The sequence below is a fragment of the Podarcis tiliguerta genome, assembly GCF_965153285.1.
Source record: "Podarcis tiliguerta genome assembly, chromosome: Z".
Classification (NCBI taxonomy): Eukaryota; Metazoa; Chordata; class Lepidosauria; order Squamata; family Lacertidae; genus Podarcis; species Podarcis tiliguerta.
The window spans coordinates 34,138,648-34,165,224 of record NC_139553.1 but is presented as its reverse complement, the minus strand read 5'-3'; the positions used below and the strand labels follow the sequence as shown (position 1 = coordinate 34,165,224).

At 43.3% G+C, this 26,577-nt stretch overlaps 1 long non-coding RNA gene across 1 annotated transcript; it reads left to right on the top strand.

The window, feature by feature from the left end:
• The first annotated feature begins 2,268 nt into the window (after positions 1-2,268).
• On the top strand, positions 2,269-23,470 carry LOC310668940. The gene is made up of 3 exons (XR_014506914.1): positions 2,269-2,463; positions 4,586-4,641; positions 23,138-23,470. It is a non-coding gene; the product is annotated as an uncharacterized lncRNA (long non-coding RNA).
• Positions 23,471-26,577: the final 3,107 nt, after the last annotated feature.

Below are 26,577 nucleotides of genomic sequence, written 5' to 3'. Positions count from 1 at the left end.
AGCGAGATGAGCAACGCAACCCCATAGTCGCCTTTGACTGGACTTAACTGTCCAGAGGTCCTTTACCTTTACCTAATTTGCTATGCCATACAATGATGGGAGATCATGTGTAGCATCCCCACACCCATTTAGTGAAGAGAATATTTTATCACTCCATGATTTTCTGATCTGTGACATGTGAGCACATTGTAGAATTGACCTGTACAGCTTGTATACTAGGCTGTATACTATGAGGAGTGGGGAAACTTTATCATCCCAAGGGGACAAGTGCTTTGAATTCGCAGGTTTAGATTCCCTGACATCTTCATGTAAAACAATCTACTGGCAAATGAGGGGAAGGACCTCAACCAGAGACCCTAGTGCCACTGGCAGAGTAGACAATACTGAGCTTGCTAGATTGACTCTCTGACTTCATATAAGGCAGCATTCTCTCATAGCACTACAGAGACGCAACTGCATAAAAATTCCTCTGTCCTGAAGCTGTTAATGAGCTCTGAAAGCTTCTGTGATTGTTATTAATTATTTTGAAGGAAGCTACCTGAACCCTTTTGTCTCTTTACACAATGAAGTTCAGAATGCAGGCCAGCATCTGGGATAGCTAACACTAATAAATACCATCCTTGTTGTTACTGCTGTATTTTTTTTTTTACTGAAAATTGTGCCATTCTTTTAAGCCAGTCTCTTTGATCTAGGTGGTTGTCAAGATCTAAACAAAGTTTTGAATTCGCCACCGTCAGAGAATAATCAGAAACTTAAATCCTCTCCATGAAATGAGATTTTTTTTTGTATCATAAACTCCTCCAAGCAATGTTTGATGTTTTATTAACAGTCCCCACTTTCTCTAATAAAACAAAGACTTCAGCATGTATTCATCTTTGTGGACAATGAAAAAAATTTGTTCACAGGAGAATTCATTCGTCCTTCTTTGGGAAGAATGCTTGAGCTATTTCTGTGAGTCACTTTATCTAAACCATCCTAATTGCAGAGTGGCTAGCTTTGCTCTCGGTCGAAAATCCCTCTGCAGTTTCAGAAGTACACTCAGTAAACCATTGCACGTTTCATTTTTGCCAACTTCCAAACAGCTTTGAAGTGCCACCTAAAATGACTGTATACAAAGAAGGAGATAAAATCATCCAACTGGAAATTTGAAGACATTATTAGTATGGATGGATGGATCTGTCAATTTTGATTTCTCTCTGTTTCTCACTGTTTCCAAGCCTTTAGAATCTTCACAATTCTAAATGGGTTTGGGATTAAAAAAAAAAAATCCCATAAAAATTAACCAGCATTTCAGTGAGAATATCTCAGGATGGACAAAATTTTGCAAGCACGTTTCCCTAATAAAATATCATTTTTGAACTCATCTATTGGTTGCAGAACTGCTTAGCAAAGTTTAGAATTTTGGAGGGTGTTTTGGAATGTGCGAATTAGGGACCTGTGCTTTTACAGTGCAAACTGAACCAAATTTCTCTCCTATCACTAGTGCATCCACTTCATCTGTATTTTCTGGTGACATGAGCTTCACATGCCACGCCCCCAATGTAGCATATATAAATTGGACTGCTGAGCAAATGTGAGAGAGGCGGCGGGACATGCCTATCCCTCAAATGCATTGGTGTTTCCTATACAGCAATAGGAGAGATCAGAGATGCCTGTCGTGATCGGACCCCTGCTGGGAGGATCGCACCACCTCACTGCTATCAAACACCCCCCCCCCCCAGGATTGCGCCGCTGTGCCAATCGCCCCACCCATGGGCAGATCATGCCTCCCCACCACTCTGGGTGCAGGAACAGCTAGCTCCACCACTGGTATCAGACATCCAGATATAAGATACTGTATTTTTTGTTCTATAAGACTCACTTTTTCCCTCCTAAAAAGTAAGGGGAAATGTGTGTGCGTCTTACGGAGCGAATGCAGGCTGCACAACTATCCCAGAAGCCAGAACAGCAAGAGGGATCACTGCTTTCACTGCGCAGCGATCCCTCTTGCTGTTCTGACTTCTGAGATTCAGAATATTTTTTTTCTTGTTTTCCTCCTCCAAAAACTAGGTGTGTCTTGTGGTCTGGTGCGTCTTATAGAGCAAAAAATACGGTAGATAGATAGATAGATGATAGATAGCTAAAATAGATGAAAGCATTTTATAGCAATAAAGGAAATAAAAACCCCAGCCATCCGTTAGAGATAAAAAAAGACTTTGAACTTCTTTAATCTTCCTGCCCAGGCACAAACCATCCTCTCCCCATTACTTTTATTATTTACCCAGGGTGGCTTTCAACATACACATCTCTTCATGCTCCATCCAGGCAAACACACGGTGTATTGTCGCAGTTGAAGAACACATCCCAGCCAGGTGAAAGCATTTGAAGAGTATGTTGGGAGCAAGTCTAGCGAAGAATCATGCAGTCTGGGAAGAATTCTGTGGGCCATACAGAGAGGCCTGGGCAGCTACATTTGACCTTTAGGTATGTGATTTCTTCACTTCTGTCTTATTGCAATGGTGCTGCGAGTGATAGTTCTGAAAGTGGTGGGGAGGCTTAAATGCACATAACCATCAACTTTTCTGTCTGCCTTCTGCCCACCCCCCCTGCTTTGCTTGGCAAAAGGCTCTGCACTAAATATCTTTGTTTTATTGACATATGACAGTTCTTTAATAATTGACAAATTTAATATCTGTCACAGCAATAGTGTCAGTGCGTCAACCTTTTAGGGGTGACTACCTGTCTCAAGACATATAGCAACATGCCGAGATGGCCTTGATGAGTGAACAGTTTGCTGAAAGGTCACCATGCAATTATTCTGGGACCTAAACCTTTCCTACGATGATGGTGGTGGGGTGGGGGAGATTGGCAACTTTCCCACTCCAAAGAGGTGGTGGGTACTTTATTTCAAGCTAAGAGCAGGATAAAAGGATATATTTTTTTGAGTCTATCCATCTATCTATCTTTGCACAGATATAGCACAATTATGAGATACTGGCTCTATAACAGGAAACCTTTCTTTTCTTTCATAAATGTTTCTCAACTGTCACAGGGTTGTAATTCAGAAAATGTGTATCTTTCCTACTGGAAGAGATAGGAAATAAATTGTGTGAACCAGAGAAGTGGTGCATTATCCACTTGGCCAGGGATAATCCAGCAACTTCTGGGAAACTATTGGGTTTGATGACTGCCAATATCCCTGTCCATGACTCTGCTCTAAACTCTGATTAGTTGGACCTTCACCTCTGCTCCAACCCCCCCCAAAAAAACCCCCCACCAGTGCTGTTGCCTTTGCTTCTCCAGTGAGCCTTAACTATGTTGTAGATATTCTGGGTGCTATTTGCCATTCAGAGAATTAAGCATTCGGTAAGTGAACATTTGGTTCGAATCCCCGCGACAGGGTGAGCTCCCGTTGCTCGGTCCCTGCTCCTGCCAACCTAGCAGTTCAAAAGCAAGCCAAGTGCAAGTAGATAAATAGGTGCCGCTCCTGTGGGAAGGTAAACGGCATTTTCGTGCGCTGCGTGGTTCACCAAGAGGCTTGGTCATGCTGGCCACGTGACCCGGAAGCTGTACTGTATCCTGGCTCCCTCGGCCAATAAAGTGAGATGAGCACTGCAACCCCAGAGTTGTCCACGACTGGACCTAAAGGTCAGGGGTCCCATTACCTTTTTTAAGTGACTTGGAGGGACATGGGTGGCGCTGTGGTCTAAACCACTGAACCTTGGGCTTGCCGATCAAAAGGTCGGTGGTTCGAATTCCCGCAACAGGGTGAGTTCACATTGCTCGGTACCAGCTTGAAAGCATGCCAAAAAGTGCAAGTAGATAAATAGGTACTGCTCCGGCAGGAAGGTCAACAGTGTTTCCATGCGCTGCTCTGGTGTCGGTGTTCCATTGCACCAGAAGCAGCTTAGTCGTTCTGGCCACATGACCCGAAAAGCTGTCTGCAGACAAACGCCAGCTCATTTGGCCTGTAAAGCGAGATGAGCACCATAACCCCAGAGTCATCCTTGACTGGTCTTAACTGTCAAGGGTCCCTTTACCTCTAAGTGACTTGGAACTTTTGTAGTTCACCAGCTCTGACCATTAGATTGCATATACCCTGCCCTAGGTTTAGTCATCTTGTTGCCATACTTGTATATTGCTTTTTGAGTGCAATGGGGTTATCACGATTAATTTTAAGCTGTCAAATAATTGCAGAAATATTGCCAGCAAGGCAAGCAGTAAAGGAGCTGTGGTAGCATTAAAGCTCCAAAATGACGAGATGAAAACAAATGGAAGAAATCCAGTAGAAGAAATAGGCTCCTCTTAGAAAGGGAGGCAGGGGACACAACATCAGCTCAGGAGGGGAGGGATTCCACAGTTTGAGGGGCCACCACTGAAAAGGAAAGGAAATGAGGAAACTGTAAATCAAGCGGTAGGGAACTTCAGGCAAGGTGGCCAAATGTGCACCTCCAAGCCTCTGTATCCTCTGGTCCTCAGGATTCTCTCGAGGCCACATGCCCTCACTAGCCACACCTCATACTGGCCCTGCCTTGCATGCTCCTTAAGTGCTTCTGCCTGCCTGAAACATGCCCTTGATTTCTGACAATGCCTTTTGCTTTCCTAGGTGGGTAATAGAGAGAGGAGTGACAGTGGGTGTAGGAAGCAGTCTACTGTATAAAGGTAAGATTTGCATTAATTGTGCCACCCTAGCCCTGCCCACCACAGGCATGTAATCCCGGAAGGGAACGTGGTCTTTGTGCTGAAACGCGTTTCCGTGGTGTTGTTGTAAAGCAGGTGCACCAATTCTAGAGGTGTCTTCAGCCCCCCTGCCAATGTCTCTTGGGACAGGGCAGAGCCCACCCCCCCCAGTCAGCTTACTCCTTATGGTGGTGAAAGAACAACTGCCCTGCCCTTCCTTGCACTGTCTCCCAATGGGTCACTGCCTCTACAGTGTCTCCCAGTCCAGCCTCCAGTGCAGGTTGAGTGGGGACTACAAATCCTATCATGCCTTGGTGCTGTCTGGTCCCTCCACCAAGCTCACTTTGTCTGCAGGGTCAGCTGCAATGAGGTTGAAAGCCAGCAGCTGAGCATAACACCATGCCATGCGGCCAGGCTCCATGCTCAACTTCTTTCTGATGCTACAGTCATGCATGCGACTGTGTCTCATCAAACATGTGTGACATGTGATGATCACCTTTGATGACACCATTAGACATATCAGGAGAATATGCAAAATCTTCTCAACCCATTTGACTGATACTGGCATAGATTTATGTTGCATGCTGTGGGCTCCATTCAGACACGGGGTTTATTGCATTAGTTTTACTGGTTATAAACCTAGCACTCCAGTCCCAATTTCTAACATTCCTTTTACACTGCATTACCTGTTGCATTATGCAACTGTGGTTTATTATTATTATTATTATTATTTATTTACATAATGCCGTGCTAAATTTTCAATGGTAGGAAAGACCTGTATGCTGGAATATCACTGCAAATTTCACCACATCAATTTATAATGCAAACCCATGATTTCCTGGGTTAACAAGATTGAAAACAGATATTTTCCTGGAAGTAACAAAAGAAACAAGTACTAAAGTTCTGATGGGATTCCTCTACTTTTCTTAAGGTGCCATTTACATTGTGTGAAAAATCACACAAAGTGCGGAAATTATCAGGTAGAGAGACATCAGGAAAATGGAACAAAGTGTTGTCTGTGTGCAGCCAATCACCTCTCCCCACATATTTGAATACTAAAGCCGCATTAACTGACTCGCTCTGCAGGTTGTGAAGCTTGATGCAATAAAGTCCATAATGGTTATTGTAATCAGCTATTTCACTCAGTATAACTAAATGTTCTTCAAAATTGATCAGGTAAAAAGACAAAACAAACAGCTCCGGAGTGATATCAAAGACCCATCAATTACCTGCTAATTCCTTCTCAAGGACATGGAAAAACAAAGCATAGTAAATGTCAGCTATTTGCGTACTTCACAATGCTGATTTATTTAAAAGTGTTATTTCCCCCATTTTTGCAATAGCTTGTTCTCTGTTTGGGGCAGGTCAGCTGCATGGTTTTAGTTTTTAGTTTTTTGTGGTTTTTTTGTAATATTTAGTGCTTTTTGAACAATTTAAACACTACAAAACAAGAAAAACCAAAACCAAAACCCCCCAAAAAGACAAAAAAGGAAACAATACAATACAAATACACTAACACATTAAACTAACAATACAATACACTAACGCATTAAACTAACAATACCAAACTATTTTAGTTTTTTGTTAAATGGTTAGCTTTTGAAATGTCTTTGTGTATGAGCATGGTGGGTGGGTGAAAAGGGGAGATGTCTATTTTTGCACTTTAATTCCCCATCCTCCCTTAGAGCTTTTCTCTCTTGTTGTATTTATGGCCAAAACAGACATGGAGGCTTTTTAAAAGGAAAAAGGAAATTTCCCAAACCCTAAACCCTAAACCAGAGCTTTCCAAACTCTGTGTCATTACACATTAGTGTGTCAGCTGCAGTGTGTAGGTGTGTCACGCAAAGGCTCCCCACACTCCTCCTGGGGCTGGAAAGGGGTTCGTTTAACCTCTGGTTTGCTAGTAAAACAGAATTACTGCATTGCAAAATGATGCATGTCTAAAAGGTGTGTCACCAACATGAAAAGTTTGGAAAGCTATGCCCTAAACCTTAAACCTCAAACCTTAAAATGGCCAGTTCTCCCCATGCTGCTTTCAGTCAATAGGCCTCATCCCACACCAACATGCAAATATCTTTGCTAGTCCCCATCCACCTGCCATCTTTCTTAGTCAAGGGTGTGGCCTGGGCTGTTAGCTTCCTACACCTTAATCAAAGTTTTGTCCCTGTAAGGTGCCCCCCCCCCCAAAAGATGTTAAGAACACAGGAAGATACCTTATAACATTTCGGGCCATTAGGACATCTAGCTTAGGACCATTTGTGCTGATGAGCAGTAACTCTTCAGCAATTCAAGCAGAGATCTTTCCCAGCCCTCCCTAGAAATTCCAGGAATTGGAACAGGTATCTGTTTTTTGCTGCAAAGCATGTACTCTATCCATACTCTCTCCATTGGAGGAACTGCAGCTTTGGGAAGAAGATTGATAGCAAGTGGAGAATCGATACTGGGAAAAGGGTTAAAGCCTACCTTCCTAATACAATTCCCTCTGCAGCTGTTTTTAAATAAATATGTATCAGAAGTTCTAATGCTGTACGTTTGGGCTTTAGGGATGGAGGAGAAATTCGATTCATTTCACATTTAAAGGCAAATCTACCTAATTCACACTTTTCAAACAATGCACAAACCAAACAGATATTTTCTTCAAAATTTCCACTTGCCTGAATTGTACAATGTAGTTTTTCAGCCAAGCAACATGCACAAAAATAAATAAACTAGGGTAAAGTGTGCATAAATTAGTGAAACCAACATTGGAGCCAGTGTGGTGTAGTGGTTAAGAGCGGTGGACTCGTAATCTGGTGAACCGGGTTCGCGTCTCCGCTCCTCCACTTGCAGCTGCTGGGTGACCTTGGGCTAGTCACACTTCTCTGAAGTCTCTCAGCCCCACTCACCTCACAGAGTGTTTGTTGTGGGGGAAGAAGAGAAAGGAGAATGTTAGCCTCTTTGAGGCTCCTTCGGGTAGTGATAAAGTGGGATATCAAATCCAAACTCTTCTCTTCTTCTTCTAAAGGAAACTGTTTTACAAAGAAGTGCAAAATTGCATACAAAAATATGATATTGAGAGAAATTGGTACTAAAATATTGACGAAATACTGATTTTTATGAAGACTTAAGATAAAACTTTGTGAACTGTTATGGAAATTAAACTTAGTATTGGAAAAATGAGAAATGGAGAAATAGCGAAAGCTTCAACCATCTCTAGTCCCTAATCTAGTTTTGCTTTCAGCCTCCTTCCCATTCAGCTACAACTGCCTGATGCAAACATGGCCACAACATCTCAGTTTGCCCTTTGCTGGCATAACATGGAACAAGGATTTTTTAATTGTATAAAACAAGATTGGGAAGGGATTTATTCAGATAGGTCCATTACAAATAAAATCTTTGTATACAGAACTGCAGATATAGTCAGAAATCTTGAAGCTTTTTAACTCCCTGGGACACCTGCCATTTCATCATCCCAATCATAAATCAAGGTGTGAATTTGAGCAAGAAAAATAACTTGATAGTGGCAGGTGGCACTTAATCTATAGCAGATTAAAAAGTTAAGTTTTAGAGAAACTTTTGTGGAATGATGGCACTTTCATGAAGCATTCCTCATTTTGTTCTCACAGATACATTCCTGCGAAATGATTGGCAACAATCTTTGAACACAGATTCTTTGATGCAATGCCTGTCTAAACCATACTGAATTCCTTTGAGTGACTAGGGAACCAAGACAGTCATTTAGCATGATATCCCTTGGCTGCATTTGCTAAGCTGTGCTCGGTTCGTCATTATTTCTCAAAACCACCCTCCTCCCCAAGTACATGTGCACAGAAACAACCTTTGTCAAATTGCACACAGACTAGGTGACATATTTTAGGCCAGTTTCTCTCTCTCCTCTGTATTTCTTACATTCTTAGAAGAGGAGAATGGTAATGCAACATTTGAAATAATAAAACTGTCATTAAATACCAAGAGATCCCCCCCCCAGCATGTGCAATAAATTATTTGCATTTTTTAAACGATTGCTTTATTCTCTATCTCACAAGTTTTCACAGTGAATAAAAGTAATATATTTTTGCATGCCACCCCAGTTTCTGAGTGATGCAAGGTTCTAGGAGTAACCCACAATTCGGTTTCCTTGGAATGAGAGACAGTGGAGACAGTGTTTTTAAGCAGAGGCTGAATGGCCATCTCTTATGGATGTGTCATTTGAAATTCCAGCATTGAACTAGATGACTCTTAGGGTGTCTTCCAACTATACAATTCTAGGGGCTCACAATATTAACTCCCCCAAGAGGGCCTTGCTTCTCCCATAGCCAAAGCTTTGGATTCCAGGAGACATCAGGCATGTCTCTCCCTACAGGCTTCAGCCTGCTGCCTCCAGCTTCTGACTTCTACCTCACACACCTCAACTCTGGCTTTTGTCTTTCTAACTACCAGGCAGTTGGGAGATAGGGGGCATCCATTTGCCTTCCTGCCAACCTAGCAGTTCAAAAGCACATCAAAGTGCAAGTAGATAAATAGGTACCGCTCCGGCGGGAAGGTAAACGGCGTTTACGTGCGCTGCTCTGGTTCGCCAGAAGCGGCTTCGTCATGCTGGCCACAAGACCCGGAAGCTGTACACTGGCTCCCTCGGCCAGTAAAGTGAGATGAGCACCGCAACCCCAGAGTCATTCACAACTGGACCTAATGGTCAGCGGTCCCTTTACCTTTGCCTTATTTGCCTTCTGGTGTGGAGCCACTTCCTTTGTTAGCTTAACTACCCATAGTTAGGCCATTACCTCACTGGGAAGCTGGATTCCAGAATTAGAAGGAACTCAGATGTGCAGCCTACCCTACCCTTCAAAAAAACCCTCACAATATATTTTAAGGGGGATGACGTTTGTTGGTGGAGATAGGCAGGTTCACTTGATGCCAGAGTAATTAGAACAGGGGCAGTCCATAGTTCCCTCCATATGTCGCTTGACTCCAACTCCCATCAGCCCCAGACAGCACAGTCCATGCTCAGGGATTATGAGAGCTGTAGTCTAGCAACATCTGGAGGGCACCATATTAGCTACCACAGAACTAGAAAGCCCCTTAAGAAGATTCAGTAAAAATCAATATGCTGAAAGAGAGAGACAGAGACAGAAGAGGGTGTCTGAAAAAGAGAGAAGGGGTGGTAGAAACACGCAGAGGGATACAGGGGTGCCCACCCATCATTGACGTGTGGCCCCTAAGAACATAAGTAAGCCTTGCTGGAGCAGACCAGAGGGCCACGTAATTCAGCATCCTATTCTCACACTGGCCAACCAAGTTCCAATGGGAATCCCACAAAGGAAGAGAAAATGGTGAACACTCAGATGCATTAAGGTGTTGAAAGGAGTCTTACTAGTTGGAGGAGACATGTGTAAGGAGGAGGCACTGCTTAGGTCAAGATGTTTTCATTGTCCTTGGTGGTTATTGGCTTGTGTTTGATGAAACTTAAAGAGGTTCTTGGTGCTTAATTAAAGACAAGTTGCATTATTGATCTAATGCTTGGACCTGGGGTCAGATCATCTGTCCAAGGTGGACTGCAGAAAAGAAATGCCATAGGTTACCAGTTGTGAGTATTTTGTGAGAAGGGAATAAGAGTTATTAGAACTTGGGGGTCATCTGTCGCAATGGGTTGACAGTAGATTCAGGACAGGCAAAAGAAAACACTTCATCACGTAATACATAATAAATGTATGGAATTTGCTACACAAAGATGTCATGGTGACCACTGGCTTTCATTACTTAAAAAGGTGATATGGTAAATTAATGGAAAATAGGTCTATCCGTGGCCATGGTAGTTCATTTTTTTAAAAAGCTAAAAATTGTTTACTTACAAAATCTTCAGATATCAGATTTATGTGCTGTCCCATACAGCATTCAGAAAACGCAGGCAACAAAATTTAGGTTAGCTTCAAAGCCATGAACATTCCTAAATTATTTGGTATAAGAACACAAGGATGGCTGTGTAAAAAAAGAAAAAACGTGTGGTTTGAGCTTGGAGCAACCAGCTGAGACTTCCTTACATGCTGAAGTTCACATGGTAGACAGTAGAAGTAACTTTTCCCCAACGTGAGCAGGAGTGACTTAGCTAAGCCTGGCAGATCATTTTACTCTATGGCATTAACCATTTCATGCATTGATTAGACTTAAGCATATTGCTTATATGAGACTAGTTATTCCACATCTTTGAGATGGCCTCCTTCCCTATGGTAGTACAACTAAACCACTAGGTCAGAGGCAGTGTATCTCTGAGTGCTTTTTGCTGAGGGACGAACAATGGGCGAGGGCTGTTGCCTTCATTTTCTGCTTGCGGGCTTCTCTGTTGGGTTGCAATTGTTGGAAACTGTGTGCTGGGTTAGATGGATGTTTGGTTGCATCCAGCAGAGCTCATCTTGCCAGGCTCCTTTTTAAAACATCTATATAACAGAGTTCTAGAAACAGTGGCAACTAATTTGATCCCTTCTCCCTTCAAAGAGGCTCTTAAATTTGATACTCATGAATAAAGCAGTGGAGGAGCTGACATTTTGGTCTGATTAACAGTCTAAGGGTGTTGTAAATGAACTAGAAGAGCACCATTGTTTGGTTACTGACCTCTTTATATGCATTCTTTATGAGCTGTGATCTCATAAGCTGGTGGCTTTTGTTTCCCATTGCTTTCCTCTGGGCAGACAACATTTATGGCAACTTTGCTTCAGTTTGGTAAGGGATTTCTTATCCATCTACACCCTTTTTTTTTTTTTTTGCATCTGCCTTCTTTGGATGGTTGTATTTACTGCCACATCACAGTGAACGTCTTATAGATTTTCCTGTATAGAGAAGAATTATTTGCTCCCTGAGGGAGAAAATATAATTCCTGGTGCCTTTAACTGAGAAGGCTTAAGTTCAGCCAGCCTGATCCATTCAGTTACTTGTGAATGAAGAATTTATTCTATAAAAAAAGAGAACAAGAGCCTGGTCCTTATGATGCTGGGTGAGGGTCAAAGATTACCTTCCAGACATCCATGTGAACAATAACTGTGTCTGTACTGACTGGAAGCAATTTGTTTATTAAAATAATGTGGTCTTCAATGGATGGGTACAGAAGGTAAGGATCTGGCTTCCTGGCCAAATCCAGTTCTCTGATCTACAGTATATGATCACACAACCTCATCATTTTGCAGGGGATGGGAAGGAGAAAAGGCATTCTATCCTCCTCCCAGGGATGTAAATAAATAACCAATTAAGCAACACCCAGTCCGTCAGCTAAGTATGTGTGCTGTGGCTGGTTTGCTCCTGGCACAAATTTCACACATCCCACGTTGTTGGCATCTGCCTTGAGAGATAATGGAAGGCACCTCTTGGGGATGAAGTCAAACTGCTGTGTTAGCAGTACTGAAGTGGCCTCCCCAGGGTGCAAGCCTGGGCGGTGTGTGTGGCTTTCCTGGGCTGCCCAGATGACAAGATCGCCCTCTTGGCCTCATTGATGTGGCCCAAAGGACAGCAGAACAAAAGACAAACTCTTATAAGTTGTGGTGGTGGGGTGACTAAATCAGTTGTGATTTCATTTTATTGTTTTGGCAGCTGTGTAGGTGAGATAAGCACAGGAGCCCTGAGAGCGTGAAAAGTTGGCAACTCACTTCTGTGTCCCAAGCTGCCCTACCTACCCCCAACTTCCTGGGGCTGCTCCCGTCGCCTAGGAAATGCCTCTTTCCCCTCATTCGCCATGTCTGCTTGTGACATCACAGGCAGTTGGTAGATGTTTGTTTGTAACATCATAGGCAGTCTGTAGCCAACAGCAACAGCTGAGGCAACATCTGCACAGACCCAACCCCCAGGCCTCACAATTGTGGGGGCACCTCTGCAGTCATTTCTTTAAAATACTTTTATTTCAAAATAAATAATTTAGAAAGGCATTTATTTCTTGGGAGCGGGGGGTGGGAACCAACAGCTGGCTTGCTTAAGTCATGAGGTTCTCTTCATGACTTTTGCAGTTGGTCTTTGAGAAAATCTCATCAGCTTCAGACATTCCTGTTTTTTTAAAAGAAATAAATAAAGCAAAGAAAGACACGACTGCTGAGGTGCCCTCACAATTCTGAGGCCTGGAAGGTCTATGCAGATGTGTCACTGGTTGTTGCTGTTGGCTATAAACTTCCTGTGATGTCACAAACGAACATGGCAAATGAGCGGAAAGAAGAAGTTTCTAGGGGGTGGGAGAAGTTTAAGCACACTTTATAGCAAGGTGGAAATAATGTAACATGCAAAAAGGTAAAGGGACCCCTGACCATTAGGTCCAGTCGTGGCCGACTCTGAGGTTGTGGTGCTCATCTCACTTTATTGGCCGAGGGAGCCGGTGTACAGCTTCCGGGTCATGTGGCCAGCATGACTAAGCCGCTTCTGGCGAACCAGAGCAGCGCACGGAAACGCCGTTTACCTTCCCGCCGGAGCGGTCCCTATTTATCTACTTGCACTTTGACGTGCTTTCGAACTGCTAGGTTGGCAGGAGCAGGGACCAAACAATGGGAGCTCACCCCATCACAGGGATTCAAACCGCCGACCTTCTGATCGGCAAGTCCTAGGCTCTGTGGTTTAACCCACAGTACCACCCACGTCCCTAATGTAACATGTAGTTTGCCCCTAATACCCCTGCCTACATGGGTAAAGTGGGGTGGAGGGGAAAGGACGTATTTTTGCTGTTGAAGTGACTGGTCAAAGCAGGTTAATTTGGGAAAGCAAATTGCTATTGAAGTACTTGTTAGTGCTGCACCAAGAAAACACTCAACTCCATCATGGGAAAGGTTGCTGAAGATCCAAAGCAGCACAATCGAATACAGCAATAATAGGCAATTTTCAAAATACAGAGATTTGTAATGGGAGAAAGCAGAGAGCATATAAAACAGTTTAAGTAGCAGCGCCCACCACATCAGCTATAATTTACTTATAAAGCATAGTGCAACAGCTAGACATTACAAACAGCATACCACATCAGTTCGATGTTAATTCAACTATTTACAACCACATTCCTGGCCACTTAATCAATACCTGAATTCCTAATTCAGTTGTTTCTCTCTTATCCAATGCTGATTTACTGTGCATTCGTTTCTGGTTGCTGACCCCCAGGTTTTTTACCTGGAATTGAGTTTCTGAAAGGGCCTAAATTGTCACACCCCTTTTTTGGGGGGGATAGTGTCCATTTGGACTGGTATGGTGGAAGGCAACAAGGCCAACTGTAGATGGAGGCAGAGGGAGAGGCAGAGCTAAGGACAGCAAAGTCAACTAACTCTAATCTTGCTTCCATCCTCCGTCCTGTTGAGTTTTACATGGGCACATCTGAGACTAAAGAGGAGGAAGAAGCTGGCAGCCACTGCTGGAACCTGAACTGGTGGTAAGTAATAAGGCAGGTAGATGCAGACTGACTGAGGAGACTAAGGTTGATGGGGCAGTGCCCCATTTGCCCTAAGGAAGTACTGTATTTTTCGCTCCATAAGACGACGCACCTGACCATAAGACGCACCTAGTCTTTAGAGGGGGAATGCATCCCAGGCTCTGCTCAGCGCTCCCTTTCACGAGCCACGTGGAGTGTGTGTGCGGCGCTTGCAGGCTTTTCCCCGAGGAGGGAGAAGGGCAGCCTGTCACTGATGGGCTGCCCTTCTCCCTCCTCGGGGAAAAGCCCCCAAGAGCTGCATGCACGCTCCGCGCAGCTCTTGTGGGCTTTTCCAGGAGGTGGGGGAAGGGACAGAGGGGCTAAGCCAGAAGCTAGAACAGGAAGAGGGAGCGCTGTGCAGCGATCCCTCTTGCTATTTTGGCTTCTGGGATAGCCGCACGAAGCCTCCTCAGGGCAGCGGGATGAAGGCTCCCCGTGCCCTGCAGAGGCTTCACGTGGCTAAGCCAGAAGCTAGAACAGCAAGAGAGAGCGCTGCGTAGCGATCCCTCTCACTGTTCTGGCTTCTGAGATAGCCATGCAGCCTGCATTCGCTCCATAAGACGCACACACATTTCCCCTTACTTTTTAGGAGGGAAAAAGTGCGTCTTATAGAGCGAAAAATACGGTAACCTCCATTGCTGCTTTTATTACATTTTAGCAGCAACGCTCAGGGAAAGTTCCAATCCCCTTAGTCCAATTTTTTCATAGATGCTTCTCTTTTAGGGGAGCATTTGCAAAGCCAGGATGGGACCCACTCAAAGACAAGCCCACTGGTTCCATAAAGTCTAGAGCCACTTTGCCTATTATACAAAGTGCACCTCAGATGTTTGAAGTGTGCATTTCAAAATGGAGCATGTGAATGCAAGCAGTACCAGTTTACAAGCAATAGTACTGTTGGGAGTGGACATCAGTCAGTCTTAGTTTCTCGCAGTCCCGGTCCATGTTAAATTTCATTTCTGCTTCAGCTTGTGATTTATTATTTATTTTAAAGGAAGTCCTTGTACAAATTCAGCAGCATTTTAATGGGCATTAATCCATCCATACACAGCTTTGTTTGCAATTTTCCATAAGTTGCAAACTCACAATTTCCTCAAATATAATGCTCATAGGTGTGCTATTTTCAATTATCTGTGCATTGCTGCTGCTGCAACATCACAACATTTGCAAAGATGCAGATTTCAAATGTTAGCTTCTTGAGCTTGTATATTGTTTTAGTTAGTTAGGATTTAGTTAGTTAGTTAGTTAGTTAGTTAGTTAGTTAGGATTTAATTCACATGAGCAAAGTGAACCAAATTTAACCCCCATTTGTAAATACCATGCTCAGAGACAATGCTTTCTGAGACCTAGGTTTGTTTGTTTTTACGGATTTTGATCGTTAAAAATCAAGTCCCTTAGACCTACTGCATATAAACAGTAGATGAAACATGGAAGAAAAATGCTGCTCCACATAGCAAAGAAAGTTCTTGTCATATTTATATAATAGTGACTGCAGCAGCAGCAGCATCATTACAGCTCCATATCACTACTGTGCTATGCCCCCCACTGGGAAAATGGTGGAGGAGTGTGGCTGACTGTGCTGCAGCTTGTCAATCAATCAAGAAATAGCAGAATGAGGTAACTACTGCCATTATTTCAGTCTGGTCCTAGGGGGACATGCCAGGCAACAGTGGAAATTGTGAGCTGATTAAATGGGACTTAATGGGCTACATTTCTCATTGTGGCTCACATTTGTTGCAAGCCTTTTAATTGTGTTAGGGAGCAGCTTCAACATCTAACAGATTGTAAGGATTGTTATTGTTTCACTAATTGGTGACAATCAAATGAAATGCAATGCAAGCGTGCAGCTCGCTTGGGTGCTCCTGGGTGACCCCAGAAGAGGTCCAGAGCTGGCAGAGTTAGTTTCTTTTTGCCCAGGGGGATGATTTCCAGATGCCCTTTCAGTGCTAAGCTGGAAAGATTGTTCATTAGGCCAGTCAGAGAACTAAATCAACTGTTGCGCCTCATACACAGTTGTTAAACATAGATGTTGTGCCTTTCAGATTATGTTCTGAAAGATAGCTGGAGGTTGGTAGGCTTTTGTTGGTTGTCTCTGCTCACTGTAACCTCCAGAGAAATGCACTCCGTATAAATTCATCCACACTACACAGCTCACTCTGTGAACCCATTTGCTGAAATCATGTACAAGTGTATTACTATAGCATATAATCATTTGGAAACTGGAACTGTGTTTTGTCATTCTTTCCCAGCAGTGACGGTGCTGCTGGGGACTGTGCGTGCCTTCCTGCCCCATTATATCTCACAAGTGTCAAGGGCATACATTCCAGCATCTCACTGATTAAAATTAGTGAGACACCTTTTGTGCTTGTAGCCATAGCTCAGTGGTAGAGTATTTACATTGCATGCAGAAGGTTCAGTCCCCAAAATCTGCAGGTAGGACTGGGATAGAACCCTGCCTGAAATTCTGGAGAGCCAGTACCAGTCAGTGTAGTGGTCTAACTCAGATTCCTATGTCCTTACTCTCCATATTGAGAAAGGATCTGTTTCTCAAATCCTCCATAATACACATTGGTTTTTGGCTGTTCCACATTATAGCTGTCTATGATTTTAAAATGTATGAGGATTTAGGCTTCAGTCCTCTGCACTCTATGACAGTCAACTTAATTTCATGCTTATTAGCAAGGAGGTGAAAATGGAAGGGTGTGGCACAAAAAGATATACAGGAGGCAGGGAAAGGAGAGAGGGAAGAGATGGAAGGAGGGAGAGATATTCAGAAACTGTTAAGAAATTATGGCTCTCAAGCTCTTGCATATTATTTTTCATAGAACAGAGTTGCATTTCCCACCCTAGAATGTAGTTGTATCTTTAAAAATATATTCTCTGCAAGTCTTGTATACAGACATACTGTTATGCATGTCCTCCCCAATTATGTAAGCAATTGAAATACGAAAGCAGTCAAGACAAATGAGACATTTCCAGCAGGTCTACATTATACATACCCAGCTGCAAGCAACATCTTACTACTGTTAGGTGTCTCCCATCTTGACAGCTGGTGAAGCATTCGAGCCATTTGGAAGAGAGGAATGCACTTCTGGGGCCCAATTTGCTTGCTTAGATGCATAGGATTAGGAAACCTTAAAGCACATGGAAGCAATACAATTCCCTATGCTCTCTCTATGATTGATAAATCTAGAAAGTATTTACATTGCTGCATATGGTAGCTGAACCAAACCAATTCACAACACTGTCTCTCCCTAGTTTCAACCTGCAAAGAGTATATATGACTCTTACTCTCTCTTGCAAACTCTTTGACCTATCATTGCATTGCAAAGACTATGTCCATCAAACAGTGTCTAGCCCTTTCTTAGAGAACATGATGACCCACTAAGCTTATCAGAGTACTAGGTAAAGGTAAAGGTAACCCTGACCGTTAGGTCCAGTTGCGCACAACTCTGGGGTTGCGGCGCTCATCTCACTCTATAGGCCAAGGGAGCCGGCACTTGTCCACAGACAGCTTCTGGGTCATGTGGCCAGCATGACTAAGCCACTTCTGGCGAACCAGAGTTGCGCACAGAAATGCCGTTTACCTTCCCGCAGGAGCAGTACCTATTTATCTACTTGCACTTTGATGTGCGTTCGAACTGCTAGGTGGGCAGGAGCTGGGACCGAGCAATGGGAGCTCACCCTGTCGCGGGGATTCGAACTGCTGACCTTCTGATCGGCAAGCCCTGGGCTCTGTGGTTTAGACCACAGCGCCACCTGTATCCCCTTCAATCAATCAGAGTACTAGATCCCCCCATATTGATGAAGACACCCAACCTGATGACTATGTACTTCAGGAGTGGAAAACCTATGGCACTCCACTTCCCATCAGCCCCAGCCAGTAGGCCCAATGGCTAGGGATGATGGAAGCTGTAATCCAGCAATGGCTGGGAACCACATGTACTTCATTCCTGATACACATTTTCTCACTCAGCTTCTAGTTCCATCACAATGGAAAGGCATCCTCATTGCAGCTGACTGATATTTATTTATTTATTTATTTGTGTGTGTGTGTGTGTGTGTGTATCCCAGTTCAATAATACTCTAACAACAGTACAACAAAGGCAGTACTAATAAAACAAAGGCAGCTATGTTAGAGCAGACCACAATATAGTTTCAGCCATAGTTTTACGTCTTACTCAGAACAGAGAGCCAGAAAACTATACTAAAGCACCATGAAAATCAGAGATTAAAATAATAATACACATGGGTTAGAATGGTGCTTAAAGGCCTTGGGAAATATTATTTTTTTAAAAAAACTTTGCTTGACACCAAAATAGGGAGGTGTCAGGAGAGCATTCTCTGGTGAGATCATGCTGCACGTGGGAGGCCACTACTGAAAAGTCTATTTCCACAGTAGTCATTTTACGCACTTCAGTTTGCAGGTGCATTTGATGCTTGAAGAAGGAGCTATGTCTTGAGCTGTGACAGGGCCTCTTGACTGTGTGGATGGAGGATGGAGAGATGTGGAGGGGCAGAAACCTGGTTTGTGCATTGCTGGAATGTATCCTAGTGTACAAAGGCTCATTCAATGCTCTGGTCATGCATAAATCTGCCTCTGGCCATGCCCACCACTGGCATGCAACTCCTAGAAGAATGCCCATATGGGAATGTGGCCCTGAAACAGTTATCCCACTCCTGCTTTATTGCCTGTCCTGTAAACCAGGATTGTCACCACTGAGAGTTCCTGAGTCCAGCAGCAACAGCTCCCAGCAACTTTGATTGTAATGCATTGACACCTGATGAATCCTCATACCTTGGGATAATATGCTGCCAAAAAGTGGAAGACTAAACCCTGCTCCAATAGGTAGATAGTGTTGACTTCAGGCATCCAACATGGTACCTTCATCTTTGAAAGCACATTTCCATCCCTCTTAAGTCTGCTCCAGCACACTGTTTGGGAATCACTGGCCTATTTCAGTCAAATTGCGTTCATCTCTCTGCTACTTTTTAGTTGCAAGACAGAAGGAATTTTATTAATATTACACAAAGTTTTGAATGATTTACTAGAACCCTGCACCCCAGCAGATGGTGTTACTTCACATGCTGCGTGCCAGCATCTCATAATGGCACTGTGACTTTAAGACCATTTGAGGTTATTCCTTGTAACATGTGGCAGCAGATTGAGCCAGCCAGGTGATCTTGCAAATCGTGTTTCTGCACCATAAAGTACCATAGTTTGGAAGCCATTTTCATAAAGCTAATGTCAGCAGAGAGAAGGCAGCAGCAGAGGTGGTAAATAAATGAATGATAGCTAAATTAGATGATGATAGACGATGTGGGAGTATGCGTGAAATCAAGGGATATATGCTCATGGCTATGGTTTGGACTTATACTTTAAAAATAGCTTGACTGAGAGTGAAGCACACAGAGAGAAACAAACCTCCCCCCCCCCCTTTTTAATGGGTGGAACATTTTGTAAACCTCCTCAAGTCTCCTACTCAACCACCAAGCTTTTAACTGTGGATTCCCTTTATGCTGCAACCCTGGCTGGCATTTCAGAAATGGGCGAGGTGAACAAAATGTCTACTGCTGTACACAACACACAAACAAACCCAGACTATTTAAGGGTGTGCTGGGATGAAGTGAAATTTGCTGCAAAAGGAGAAGACGGTCTCTTGTTTGACCTCCAGGAGCACATGGAAAGGTTTTGTTGCATTTATTAGCATCCTCAAATCAAAGGCCCCCACAGATGCACATGACAGATGGCCATCAATCACATCTGCCTAAAAACCTCCAATGAAGGAGAGTCCACCATAGAAACATAGTCAAGCATGACTCTCATTCAAGCTTCTGACACCTTCCAGCCCAGCTCTCACACTCACCACTCTGCTATTGTCCTTCTCACTACCTGCCAGATGAGGGTGTGGGGCAATTTGCCCTCTGAAACAGAGGAGCTTCTTTTGTCAGACCAGTGACTATGTTTAGGTCCATTTACCAAGAAGCTGGTCTGGCTACTTCAAAAATTGAATACTCCATTAGGTTTTAACCCTGACTAACCCCCCCCCCCCGAAACCCACAAAGTCACAACAGTGTTCATACAATCCCAACCACAGTCAAGAAAGATACAGATTCCAGGTTTGAGGTCCAGGAGCTTTCTGTTGGGACTTAATACTCCACCAGCTGCTACGGCCAGCACCATTCATCAGGTTACTTCATGGCTGAGTGGGGATTTGAACCCAAGTCTCCCAGTTCATAGTCCAACACACTAACCCTCATACATTTGCCAAGGAGGCCATGCCAGCAGCCTCAGACCTTAGCTTGTGAGCTTTGGACCAATAAGAACACAAGGAGCAAGGACTGACTCTGTGTCTCAGAGGCCTTCCAGATGATAAGCCACAAGGAGTTGCTTTGATTATGTTTTTTGTTGCCACTTAGGGTCTTCATTGTTGTCCCTTATCTTTCTCCTTTTCTCCAACCTGCACTGAATTTGTCACTCTCTTTCAATGGAGGTTTCAAATCCAAATCTAGCTGATTATCAGTCCTGTAGAACAGGAGAAGAGGTGGGAAGACTTCAAGCGTGTCACTTCCGGGGTTGTAAGAGGGCACTGTTTTTCATTCCCCAAGTATTAATTGCAAGCAGTATTGTTTCCATCCTGCTACAGTTCATCTTTCACCAAAAGCTTCATTATTCACCTTGCTGCCTGCTGTGGTGAAATTACATAGCCATTATATTATCCCACCCAATTCATTTCAATGCAAGAGAAACACAATGCAAATGGTGAATATAGAATCAATTATTTATAAATTGTGTGCTGAAAGCAGCACCAACAAATATCAATAACAGCTGATGAATTGATTTTCTTTGCAGACATGGGATGAATAAGTGAACATTGGCAATTTCCGTTCCTGTTTACATTTTTTCCCTATAATTCTCTAAAACCCAGGATCTACCAGCCAGAGCCAGGTGTCAAAGACATACCATTAGAATTAAAGAACAGGGTGCATCTGAGCACACTGCAAGCCTAGGAATTGGTTTTCAGTACCAGAACCGAATTGAACTTAGTCTTTTGACCCCTGTTCTGTGAAACAGCATTCATGCTGAGATACGACAGGCACCCACAACCTGCACTTTCTGGAAACAATTGAAGGTATTTTTGTTCCGACAAGATTTCCTAGCTGGACAAATAGGTCTCTGCCACAGGTGTCTGTTTTTTATTGTTTTTAAGTTTATCTGCTGTTATTTCATGTATCATTGTTTTTAAGCTGCGTTTGCATTTGGTGCATTGCCTTGAGACATGTGTGTGGAAGGCAATTAAATTAGTAGTAGTCGTAGTAGTAATAAAATGCAGCTCCTGCAAACTGGAAGCATCAGTGTTTTCCTTATATGTGAAAAAGTGACAAGCCTTTTACCAAAATATGATTGAAGTTTGGTAGAGCTGTCTGTCAGGGGGCCATGGGAAATTCCATCCTGGTTGGATCTGGCTTTCTGATCTCCAGTCAACCATCCCTGAGTTAGATTATATGCACACACACTCCAATTATGTTTATTATTTTCAACAGAATGCTTCCTGGTGGATTGTGTCTTTGCTCTATGCTTCAACCCCAATTTCCCAGTGCAGTCACCCATGTCTTAGATAGATTTCCCAGATCGCATTTAGTATATTTGTCTGTGCATTAGTGACTATTAAGTGGTTTCTCTTTAGGTAGAAGCTCTCTTCTTCTTCTTCTTCTTCTTCTTCTTCTTCTTCTTCTTCTTCTTCTTCCTGGTTAGTTCACAGAAGCCCTAGAAATAAATAAGGGACTGAGGTTTGTAAAGGAAGATGGAAAAGCTTGATTGGGTCTCCATCATTTTCTCACTGGCAATTTTCAGGTATTATTTCCTATTGCCAACCTGTCAATCAAAATGAATTCTTCTCTGTGATGCTGTTAGCTCCTGTGTATAAAAAGATTTTTGGATTAACAGGCAGGTCCCTAACAGTTGAAAGTGAGATTGCTTAATAAGATTTGCTGGTAAATACAGGGCTGTGGAACACTATTAAATAAACCACATGAGGATTATGGAGTAATTCACTTAGTGGAGGGCAGAATTTACTCTCTGGGATGAATCTATTTGGGGACAGATGTAAATATACTTTTGATGGGAGACCCTCTGGTCGCTTTCTGGGTCAGCAGGGACTAATCAATCTGTATACTCTCTTGTAAACTACATACAGCGAGATTTGCTTCCTCCAATGCATACAGGCTAGGGATTCTTCCAAAACTCTCAATTACTTGGTGTAGTTTCTATTGTGAAACTGATTCCTGCCCTCCAGCACTCCCATTTCCCCCCCCAGATTTTGTGCAGAGCACTGTAACAGTAGTAGACCTTGCCATCTCAAATTTCAGCAGTGACCTGTGTGATGCCAAAATCCAGTGCTCCCTGCCTCTCACTGTCCATTAGACTTCATAGTTGTGGTGCCTGCTGTGGTACCCCAGAAGCTCCACACTTGGTGCAACCAAACTGATCACGGTTGTGCTGATGCAAGTGCACCATTGTGTTTCTAATTTCTGCTTTCCTCCCAGCGGACATTCCTCATCTGGTTGGTGGTGTGGATACTGGACTGGTTGTCTGCAAGGTCATACCTACCTTTGCATCTGGCTGCGCCCTCCTCAAGCACATACAGCCCCCTGTTAAACATGGGGGAAAGGGGCCCTCAGACTGGAATGTAGCCTTTTGTATAAATGCTGGTTTTACATGTATTGCTCCACGCACAAATTTCTTCTGACCATGCCGACTTTTGCCCCTGGCTGAACCTGCCATCAGCACCAACAGCTCCTTGGAAAATTAAACATGGGACAATGCAGCCTGCAAGCTAGAAAAAGTTCTTCCCTCCTGTTCCACTCAAAAGAAAGTCCGGCTGAGTTATACTCCCAGACATACACCCAGAGAGGGTACAGGATTGTACCCTTTGGCCGCAGTCTTACACCGGCTTCCCTAGTAGTATTTCCTACTGAAGTCAACACGACTTACTGCTGAGTAGTACTGCACAATACATAGGATTGCACTGTGAGCCCCCCCCGCCCCCCGCATTTCATATTACATTTATCTTCTCTCTGTGGCAGGTCTTATCACCATCAGTTTATCAGCCTCCCTTCCAAAGTAAGAACATTTCTTGTGAAGAAGAAAGCATTTTCTTTGCTGCCAAGATACGGAACGACTATCCTCCAAACTCCACTGAAGCCTCCTGTGTGGGAACTACAGGTAAGAAATCACTCATTCCATTTGATTACAGCCCATCTGCAACCCCCCAAAGAGCGGCACTGGCATCTTAGAATAAAGTTTATGAATCGTTCTGCAGAAGAGAAATCAGCCTTTTGAAACATATTTTGTGCCGGCGATGGCAGGCGAAAGACAGAAAGCTTCCTTTTGAAACCCTTAATAAAATATAAGTGTTGGATAACTGGCTACATGCTTTTCTCTTTGAGAAAGTTTCATATGCTCAGGGACTGAGTCCTGATAAGAAATATGAATGCATTTCAACATCAAAAACCTTGGAAGAAATGCAAAGCAGAAGAGAAAGACAGCTGGAGGTAGCTTGGAGGAGGAGAGGATCTGACATCCATACAGATGACCTGCACAAAGCAATGCACAGATCCTAGAAAACAGAGGCCCATAATGGGGGGGGGGGGTTTGATGGGGGGGGATTCAGGTGTATTTTTGTTTTTGGACATAGGATGGACAGGAAGATATAGGAACATAGGAAGCTGCCTTATATTGAGTTAGGCTATTTGTCCATGGGGTCACGAAGAGTCGGACACGACTAAACAACGACAACATTTGTCCATTTAGTTCATGATTGTCTATGATGAGTGGCAGTGGCCCTGCAGGATTTCAGAGTAGGTTATCTCCCAGCGGTACCTGGAAATACTAGGGATTGAACTTGGGACATTCTGCACTCAGAGTGAGTGCTCTGTGACTCACCTATGCTGCCTAGAACCTGTCTGGAAGCTCCTTCGAACAGGATGAGACTGCAGGTCCAAGCTTATAGGTAGGGGTGTTCCCCAGTCCTACCTAGGAATGGGGGATGAAATCTATTTCAGTTCACATTTAATTATGAATGTACCTAATTTTCCCTTTCAAAAAGAATGCACAAAGCAAAAACAGCTATTCTTCAAAATTTGCATTTTTTTAAAAAAAATACTGCAATGCAGTTCTCCAGCCAAGTCATGTTTACAAAAATACATGAACTAGAGGAAAGCATGAATTAAAATGCATTGATAAGGAAACATGAAAGACAAAAATGCATTATTTTACGGGAAATTGCTTTGCAAATATGTATATATTAGGCAAAACTGCAGGTAAAAAAATTTGTAAAGAGAAATTCACATAAAAATGCTGATGAGGATGTTTAGAAATACAAATTGATGTGGAAAACTGAACTTAAGCCTGAAAAAAAGGAGAAATGAGAGAAACCCAAATTGTCAAATTTGCTCATCCCTGGTCCATTTTGGAGATAGCAGGGATTCAACCTAGCTCCTTTTGCATGCAAATCAAATGTCCTGCCACTGGGTTACAGCCATTCTCCTTGAATAGAAGGCAAATGGATTTGAGGATGGTGCAGAACAGAATTGGTGAGAGGTGTGGCCTCAGGCAGGTGAGTATTGAGGGCAAGATAGAGAGGCTTGGAAGACCTCGTTCAGCCTGCAAGTCTGGGATTCTCATCTCTGCCTTACAAGGATCTGAGCAATAGTGTTTTTCTGAGTAACTATTGTATAGTACAGGGATGTGGAACAGGATCTGGCTAAGAGGCTGGATCCTTTCCTCTCCTGCCCTCAACCAAGTGGGAAAGGGGCCACCTACCTGTCTTTGAACATCTAGTTTGAAATTAGGCAACAGAACAGCACTTTGCAAGCCCCGATGACCAACTGATTGTTGGGACTTGTGAAACACCATGCATGGGACTTTGTGCAGGGCTTTGCAGGTGTTAGAAAACCACCTTTTGACCTAACTGTGTCTCTATTCTACTGAGAGCCAGTGTGGTGTAGTGGTTAAGAGCGGTAGTTTCATAATCTGGGGAACCAGGTTTGCGTCTCTGCTCCTCCACATGCAGCTGCTTGGTGACCTTGGGCTAGTCACACTTCTCTGAAGTCTCTCAGCCTCACTCACCTCACAGAGTGAGGAAGGGAAAGGAGAATGTTAGCCGCCTTAAGACTCCTTAGGGTAGTGATCAAGCAGGATATCAAATCTAAACTCTTCTTTTTCCTCTTCTACTCATCTAAGGTCACATATGGCCTCAGTTAGGATGGAAGATGTGGGTTTGCCAAAATGGCCTTGGGGACCAAATGGGGAAGTCTGATAAGCTACAGTTTCCCCACTGCTGGTTTTGTGGGTATCAGCAGGGGATATACATAGGACATCTCAAGAACTCCAAGTCCTACAACGCTGACCAAGCAGAGTCAAAAGGCTAGGCTCCAAGTATGTATACCAGGCCTGGCCAATCCAGAGATGCCTTGTTGTCTGCCGATCACAAGAGAAGAAGTTGGACACCTGAAATACTCTTCTGTTCCTGAAAGGGCTTTGAAAGGGCACACAGTCCAGATAATCTCCTAGAATTGATGTCATTCTCAGTCTCTGATGACACGCAGTTCTTAATGTGTTGCCAAAATTCTTTTTCCCAAAAAGAGCACATTACTGGACCTCTACTTTATTTAACTTTATTTTATATATTGTAATCCTAAAATTTATTTTATAAAGTGTAATCCTAAACCACCAACTATTTAAAAATATCCTTATGTACAACAAAATCATTAAAACATAAAATAATAAAATACAGAGTATTGGTTCCAGCAATACTCTGTTGACTCCACAGCAATCTCCTGTGAATTTGATTTACTGACTTTTTTTCAGAAGCTTCTAGGTGCTGATAGTGACTATATTTTGGGTCAGTGGCTATGCTTGGGACCAAATGTATCATTTTAGTATCACTGGAAAAGCTTTCCTTTTTTTCCTTTTACACTGATAATCAGGTAAATCCACCCTTCCCTATAAAGTGAACATATTTTCAGGAGGCTCAGATTCAAGGACTAAGTAACAAACACTTCAAATAAACTCCAAAGTCTGCATGCACAGCACTGTGAAATCTATACAAGGAAGGCAGAAACAATCCAGTCTCATCTTCAGTGGCAATAAACCTTCTTGCAGCTGTAGGAAAGGTAGGCAGCCTAAAGATAAGTTGTTGGGGATAAAAAGGTGATATTTATAGTGCCAATGTTTTCCTTATTCATAAATCAAGCCAAGCTTGGAATGAAATTTCAACATAAAACCCCAATCTCTTTTTAAAAATGGGGGATGCAAGAAATGGAAGGAGAAGTTAAAAAAAGAAGTTCCAATTAAAATGAATTATTCTACAACATAGTGGTAAATATATTGAGGGGCAAGTGGGAATGTCTGCAGGAGCTACACCAGTAGCCAACATGGTGCCTTCCAGATATTGGACTTGACCGTCCCCCAATCAGCCACAACCAGTAGGTACAATGCTCAAAGGTGATGGGAGAGGCACCAA